The following is an 8,414-nucleotide window of genomic DNA, read 5'->3' on the forward strand; positions in this document are numbered from 1 at the left end:
TGCTGCTGCTGCCGCCGCCACGCCAAGGAGAGCAAGGTGGAGGTCAGGAAGTAACGCCGCCGCCGTCAAAGCAGTTGTCCCAGCAACAGGGACCACAAAACTAAACAAAATTATGAAGCTTCTGTTTCATAAGTTAGCGGGCACTTCAGCTGGGAAGTTGTGCTAATCCTAGTGAGGCTGTATTCAGCTGTTGGATGGCACAGAAAGTCCTGCAAAGGATTTTTTGGAATAAAGAAAAGTTTTCCTGTGAAAAATGCAACTCTGCTTCTTTATAACTCCACTCCAGAGCCTTCACAACATTGGATATTTGACATTTGTTCTTGTAAATTAGGAGGCAAGTAGATTTTCCAACAGATTTGAAGCAAGTTGGCAAAAGATTTGTCTATAGCAAACCCTTAAAAATTGGGTTAATCAGCACTCTGACTCTTTCAATGCCCATTGTTTTAATTGAGACAGTAACACCTAAAACTAAATCTTTTTAATTGTTTATATCATAAATAGAATTATATAGAAATATCAAGCTATTTAGCTGACTACAGCATGTGTGAGGTGGAAGAGATAAAAAATAAATAAATAAGCCTCTAATCATTCTCCTCCATGGAGAGACCCTTTGAAAGAGAAACTGAAGTGGTCCCCAGGACTGGATAAATAAACAGAGGAGCTATTTGGAAAAGTTTCCAAGCCTCTCAATACCAGTGCACTGAGGTGGTCGTGTCTGTGGTGAGGCCCTCACCGGGCGTCTGGTCTCCAAGCGGGAGGCAGAAACGCATGGAGGCCCCGTGGTACCTCAGGTGATGCCTTTTTCCTCCTGCCTGCCCCCGAAGGACATGAGACAAGCTCCTGCGGTGTGGCAGAGGAGTCGCCCAAGCTGCACCTTGCAAAGCAGCTACGGTCTGGTTGCCGCTGCTCTGGCACCTGCATCGCCCCATGTCCACCCTGCCGGCTTGAAACCTCCTTGCCTTGAAAAAGTCAGAGGTCCAAATCACACTGCAGTAACAGGGCTGAAATCCTTAATGCTGACTACTAAGAAAAGAGAAAAGGGAGATTCAGAAATCTGGGTGTAAACATTTACATGCTGTTCCCACTGGCCTGATGCCTTCTCATTCAATACCTTCACGGGCAGGGCTGAGCGGTGCCATCCTGGGCACAGCGGGCTTTCGGCTGCCAGCAGGGATGGGACGGCGCTGCTGGGACTTTCCATGAAGTCGGGTATTCTTGGCAGAATCTCGAGGTGACTCGGACACATCCTTCCTCCAGTGTCTGAGAGGCAAAAGAGCCAAACCCTCTGCTCTGCAATCTCCTTTTCAGTGCACCAGAATCAAGTATTTAACTGAAGTTTGAGGTGAAGCTAGAGGTAAATGAGGTTGTGGTGGCAGTTTTCTGCAAGAGTCAGGCCAGGCCATTACAGCAGTCGCGTTTGCCCCTAGGGGCCTTAGGAGTCAGGTCAGCAGCCATAACCCTTCACTAGCTCTCACATGCCCTGTGGTAGAAGGAGGACTCCCAGCTCAGCTCCTTCACATCCAGTTATGCTCCCAGCCAGAGGGGTGTTGGTTTAAGCAGAGTATTTTGGAAAGTAGCACATGCATGAACCCTGTCACAGCCTTCTGCACCCCAGAGGGATCCAGCCACCCAGCCACCATCACCAGCTGCAAACAATATTACTTTATTTCCTTTTATTTACCACAAGAAAACAGCCCCAAGTCCATCCAGTCAGAGCAAACTCGCACAGCTGCCAAGTTTTACCACATCGTGATAACCAGGGCAGGCACAGGGATCCTGCAATGAAGGGCTCCCCCCAGAAATAGTTTCATGAAGTGTCTGACAGGTCCTGGTGCTAAACAAACGTTCGGATAACACGACTCCCCCTGGGTCAGGGCACATGGTGGGGATATGCAAACCAGGGGAAGGAGTTCCCCTTCCCTCTCAGTGCTTCAGCCTTCCAGTGCCCAGGGGAGTATGCAGGAGTGGGTTTAAACTGCTCTGAACAGCTAAAAGGGGACGTGCTGCACGGGCAGACGAGGAGGCTCTGGGACACTGCCAAGAAGGGACAGGTGGGACGGTGCCTGCACCTCACTGCTCCCAGCTCATTTCAGCCCATCGGAACAGGAACCCCACTTTTTCCATTTGTATCAAACCTAAATAGGAGGTTTAACATCACTGTCCAGCTTCTGTGTGGTAAAAAGCTTTTGGGGAAAGATGGGGCGCTGGCACCGCAAGGCAGCCCTGAGTGGCAGCACAACTGGCAGCCAACCCGCTGAAGGGAACTTGATGCCACACAGTCATGCTTTTCAGGTGGCTGAAGGTCCAAGATCTGTTTCACCTGCTTTGCAGCTCTCATATTGTTTAAGTAAATCAACAGACAGCTGTATTCATACACGGTAAAGGGTCAGAAAAACCTTCTGTTGTGGGATTATTCACAGAAGAAAAACTGAGGCCCAGAACCCTTACTGCAACGTGACCGCTTCTAACCTCCCACCTATCGCACCCTGCAATTCAAAACCTGCAACCAGCACAGCCTGCAAAATATTCTGCCCTGAGTCAGAGCCAGAACAAAGCAACATCTCCCAGGTATCCTCTCCAACTACAAAAAGCAAGTCTAAGGAGTAAAAGATACCAGGGGACAACAACAAGGGCTTGTGTCCAGCCACCACCTGAACTTTGGGGGTCTGTGCATGTACATTCAGCTTGAAATCTCATGGCAGCTCTCCTCAACAGGCAGATCCATGACCTTGCTGGGACCAGCATTTTGGAGCCACAGCACAGAGGTGCTGGCACTTCAGCATGCAGCTGATCTTGTACAGTTATCTCTGGAGATCTGAACTGAATATTAACCTTTTTTCCCATCCTATCATAGTCCTACCTTGCACACTTACAGTGATTTCTTTTTTTCACCTTAACTCCTGTAAATTTGTGACTGCCCAAGCAGGGCTGGCTCCAGGCACCTCCGCAGCATATGCCTTCGCTACAAGCATCCATGGTCTCAAGCAACAGAGTTAGCACCAGGAGGAAGGCAGGGGCAGCCTGGGGCTGCCGCAGGCAGAACTGAGGTGTGCGGGCCCAGGGGAGCACCCGCTGCAGAGCCCAGCACTGAAGCACCAGAGACTGAGCAGGGTCAGAGGCTGCTGAGGTTGTGGGTGCTGGCCCCCCAAAAAGTGCCTGTCCGACCACTGATTCCCTTCGGGGCAATGTTTCTCTTCTTGCTTTGCTACTACCTGCTCATTTAAATCTGGGAGTGAGAGACAAATGTACGTGCTTGTTCCCACTTTCTCCAAAGGTGAGAAGTGATGCTCATGTGTGAAGGGTCAGGCTGGGCCTTGAACACAGCCCAGGATGAGCTCTGGGCAAACCCAACAGAAAACATCAGGTGAAATACTACTGAAAGGTACTGCTGTGTCTGCCACGAGCTGGACAGAGCCTTGAGCCCTAACAACTCACCTGAGCGTTATTTCCAGCACCGGATCCCAGCCCTGCACCGCAGATAACTCCAGTTCTCCCCTCGGCTCTGGCACTGGCCATGTCCCAGCCTCCCCAAAAGCACGACATCGAACAGCCCGGACCCCATTTCCCACTTTTCCCCAGCCTGTGGCACAAAAGCGCTGGAACAAGCAACACATTTTACACATCCCCCGACGCAATTAGCCACATGCTGTCAGCGGAGGGGCCGCATTGTCAGCCCCAGCTGGATGCAGCTAAGCTGATTTGTCCGGGCTGGCAAAACTTGTCTTTTACAGGCCACGGTCTGAGGACGAGCCGATGAGGGCCTGGCACAGCCCTGGCTGCCCCAGACTGTCAGACATGGACCTGGGAGGGCTGCGCTGCTTTCTCACATGGGCTGCCTGATGGAGCAGGAGGAGGCGGGCACCAGAGGAGACCCCGTGCTGGAGGTCTCCTTCTCCTCCTGCCTCGCCAAGCCAGCAAAAACGTTTGTGCCAGCACCACAGGCCAGTATTTGCAAACTGCGCGCCACACAAACACAAGCGTAAGCACTGCTTGGCGCTGGCCAGGCGAAAATGCTTGAGCTCTTGGAAGCATCGGAAAGGGCACAAAAGGAGCGTAAACTCGGCAAACACAGGGCACTCCGTGCCCAGCCTGTACGTGTTCTCTGAAGGGCGCTGTCAAGAGAGAGGTTGTATTAGCAACAAAAAGGGGGAGAGGAGAAAAAAGCTTTTTCCTCTTCCCGCCAAAAATTATGCGGCAGCAGGTCCGCGTAGTGTCTGCCAGATGACCTGCTTGTCACACTCATAATTGCTTCCCATCTGGTGTCTGGAGTACACAAAGCCTGGCCGTTTGCCAGCGCAGGACGAGGCACAAACTGGCCTACTTCTGGTGCTGCAGGCCCTCCAGACACCGCGAGGCTTGTTCCGTATGGCTCGGGAGAAGATGGCATTCACTTGTAAATCGGGGGCGGCGGATGCACCGGGCTGCCCTGCCCCGCCGCTGCTTTGTATCTGTGTATGAGTATGGTCTTTCTACAACCAGTTTTCTGTCTTTTGGTTGGGTTTTCTATTTTTAAATTATTTTTATTTAATGCCTACTGCTGTACCCCCAGAAAACTGAGCAAGCAGTCCTTACCCCATGGGACAGACCACTGGAAAGCAGTGTGCACAACGCGCAGTGCAGAGTGGTGTAGAGCTATGCTGGCCGTGCAACCACCAAAAAGCACTTTTACAAGCAGAGCAACTAAGATTGAGCAACCGTACAATAGTCAGTGAGGATGCTAATGCTGACTAAGTGGCATTCTCCCACCCTGAAAGACAAAAGTGCTCAGACTTTGGCACAGGACAGTGACAGGCCTGCATCACTGACAGCCAACACACAGTCTGTGCCCATCGTGCTTGTGCTACGGCCGGTAACATCCATCTTCTCTGTAGTCAGAGGCTACAAAGCCACAGAAAAGCAGGAATCAGGTAAACAATCCTGGGATCTCTCTAAAAATAACCCTGTATAGCAGAAACCTGAATTTCTGTAAAAGGTAGTAGCAGGAAGACAAAATTCCCTCTGCAATAGCATCACTGAGGGCATGCAGTCTAACACCACGCAACACTAGAGGAGTACTCTGGCTTCTGCACCTCACAGAAAAAAACACAAACAGCAATGAAGCAAAAGAGAAAATGAAATTCAACCAGCAAACCAATCCAGGCTGATACTGCAGAATGCCATATTGCACATCTGTTATCCAGACGCAAACAGAAGCTGCTGTATTGATGTTTCTTCGTAACCACAGAGGTGTAACACAGCGGGTACAAGCATGCAGATTTTTACTTTATGCAAAACTGCAACATTAAGTCTAAATGTCCAAAGCTGCTTCTAACACATGCTAGCAGAACTACAAGGGCCCTATTGTTCCCCCCAAGCTGCAGGGCGAGAGTCCAACCCACTGGAGGGATAGGCTGCCCTTCTCCTGGGGAAGCCACACAGACCAGGTGTGCTGCAGCTTCAAGAGGGACCAATCTTTTGGCTCAGCTGGCACAGGAACAGTAACCCACAGCTCCCTCATGAAAGTAAGCATTTAAGCCTGCACAGCTTAAGCTTATCCAAGGTCAAGGAAACTTAAGAAAAAAAAATTAAGTGAGGCCAAGCATTAGAAGACATTAGTATGTTTACTGCCTCTGTACCGAACCTTTATCAGAATGCCTGCCACAAAACTAAACGCCAGAATCAATTCCAGATTCAGAATATTTGTTGTTTGCATGGTGTAGGTGGACCGTGGTGACATGTACGGTGCAGCTGTGGTCATGCCAGTATCCAGTGTTAAGGCTCTTCTTTCATGAAGCTTGATTTACTCACAACGCTGTGTCAATTTTAATTTGGTACAACTCCAGAGGAGTTCTTCTTGTGTAAAGCCAGACTAGTAGGCTCATTCTCATTATTCTATTCCTTAAAAGACCGTTTCTTACAAATGCAGCCAGGCCATCCAGTAAAGCTTTCAGAGACTCCGTGTATAACCAAACTGAGTGTTGTGGCGTCTTCCAAGTTTGGCTTACTGGCTGTGCGTCTGCTCCGGTTACTTTCACTGAGCAAGGTCAACACAGGGAAAAAAAGATTTGCCAGCCACATCCTTAGAGAGACTTCGCTCTCATCTACCTGTGCTTTGCCCTGATTTCCACCATGCACAGAGCACAGTCTGCCCACCTTGCTTGTCCCAAGCCATGGAAAACTTCATGCATGCAAATATGAGCAGGTCTGCAGGATATTCACAGTGGTCTGGCGATCACAGCCCCAGTAAAAGTCACCCCATTTGCTAATAAAGCTTAAAGCTATATGATACAAATTACGAGGACATATGAATAGACTTGTGTTAAAGTCCCCCGTCCTTTTCCTTAAAGAGATAATCTTATTTTAACATCTATATTTTGTCACAAAACTGGGAAAGGCAATGAATGCCCATGTTTCTAGCAAGATAAAACAAAGTTAAATTCTGATTAAGGCATGCTGGTATTAAAAAAAAAATAATGCTGCACAGCTTATATTTGCTCTTAACTCCCACAATCCAAGCACACTTATTAGAATATCACTTCTACCATATAAACAATGGGAACACAAAAAAGCTTTGCTCTAGCAACATTCTTTATCCCGCTAACTGCCTCCTGTACATAAGTATTTAAGTACTTGTGTTAAAAATTTGAAAGACGAGCACAATTTTTAACTAAATACGAGGAGGCTTACAAGTAGGTTCAGTTGAAGCACGTGTTGCTCTGTAACCCACTGACCCACACGATCACTTTTTCTCTGTGCCCAGTCCAGAAAAGTTTAAGTTACTTGCAGCATCGCATGCACATGCATACATAGATATTGCTTGAAAGAGCACTAAGCGTTTCAGTTCTCCAACAAAAGGGACGTGCAGTAACCTGGTACATAGATGCTTTATTTCTGACATTAATACGGTCTGTATTGTATGTGAGAGTCTCTTACATAAAAGAAAAGTTGTAGTACAACAAAAACAAAGATAAACAAGGCATTTGTTGTACATTATGTCAAACCTTAAAACAAAAAAATGGAGTAATATGTATTGAATTTTCATGCAAGTTTGGCTGCTGCATGTACAATCTACTTATAAACTGAAAGAAATGCAAATGCACACAACATTCAAAAAGTAATAAAAGATGCCTGACATATCAAAGATTAAAACCTTCTTGCTAAAGCAACGAAGTAGGAGTTAACTAGACAATCCAACCAATACCAACACAAATTAAAACTACTTATCATAAATCTATGCTTAAACTCGGCATAGGCAGTTTTTGTGATACCACTTCTACTAAAATATATCATCCAGATTCCAGATATTCATTTTCTCTCAAGGTGTTATTTCATCCTTTGCAAATTAAATGCAGTCTCCAGCATAGAATGTTTTTGTTAAATCCATTCTGGTAATCTGAATCTAGTACCGCCAAGAATTCCAATTGCCTCCTCTCAGCTTTCATAGGTGAGGTTAATCCTGGCATGATGGGTGTTTTCCAATCCCATTACTAATAGGATTCCCCCCCGCCCCTAAAAATTTTGATCTGAATTAAAAACTGCTAAAAATGTTTATGCCTACTACTATCATAGCCAGGCGAATATTTAATATCAAAAAATCTCCTAAAAATAAGGATTGTATAAGCTCTGAGATGTTTAAAAAAGTTGAATAACCATTTACTTTCTTTGTGCCACTCATCACATGTTAAAATTCTCCATTAATAAATTATTCTCTACCACCTTTGATATTGAAATGATAGGAATACTTTCCACACCCTGCATAGTACTGGTTGATCTCATAAAGTTAACTAGAGAACCTGACATCATTTTTGTAATTTTACATACAGTGCATATGATGCTCGCTCTTTCCATCTCTCATAGCAGCAAGCCGATTCTGCCACTATCTGTAGCAGCACACCCGGGAGTGGAGAGGAAGAGTGTTTGAATTATAAATAGCTAAAACTACAGTGTACAAGTCTATTTACCTGTCAGTATTTGTTGATAACACACCGTTGCAATTTGCTAGAAATTAACTACATAAAAATTTCTACAACGAAAGCAAATGAAAACATTCCTTCAAAAAAAAAAAAGACATAAAATAAGTGCAAATACCTAAAATAGGCAACTAAAGCAACTGTTGTGACCTGTATTACTTTAAATAAAGGACAAAGATTTTCATAAATAAAAGAATGTTCTTTGCTCTTCAAACTTTTAGTAAGTATATAATGGTCAAACTTAAGTGCAGATAAAACTGTTTTGAGATCCAAGGTGCCAAGTTTCTTCTAAAATAAAAAAGATAAAAAATGCATTAATTTTTAGTTCCTATGCAGGACAAAGTACTCCTGGGTCACGTACGGGACCCTAACCTTCTTTTCTAAATATATTAAAACAAGGTATGGGAACAGTAGCTGTATCTCAGGTATACCTTGTAACTATTTTGTAGACCAACATGATTTAAG

Source organism: Oxyura jamaicensis, chromosome 2 (assembly GCF_011077185.1).
Source record: "Oxyura jamaicensis isolate SHBP4307 breed ruddy duck chromosome 2, BPBGC_Ojam_1.0, whole genome shotgun sequence".
Classification (NCBI taxonomy): domain Eukaryota; kingdom Metazoa; phylum Chordata; class Aves; order Anseriformes; family Anatidae; genus Oxyura; species Oxyura jamaicensis.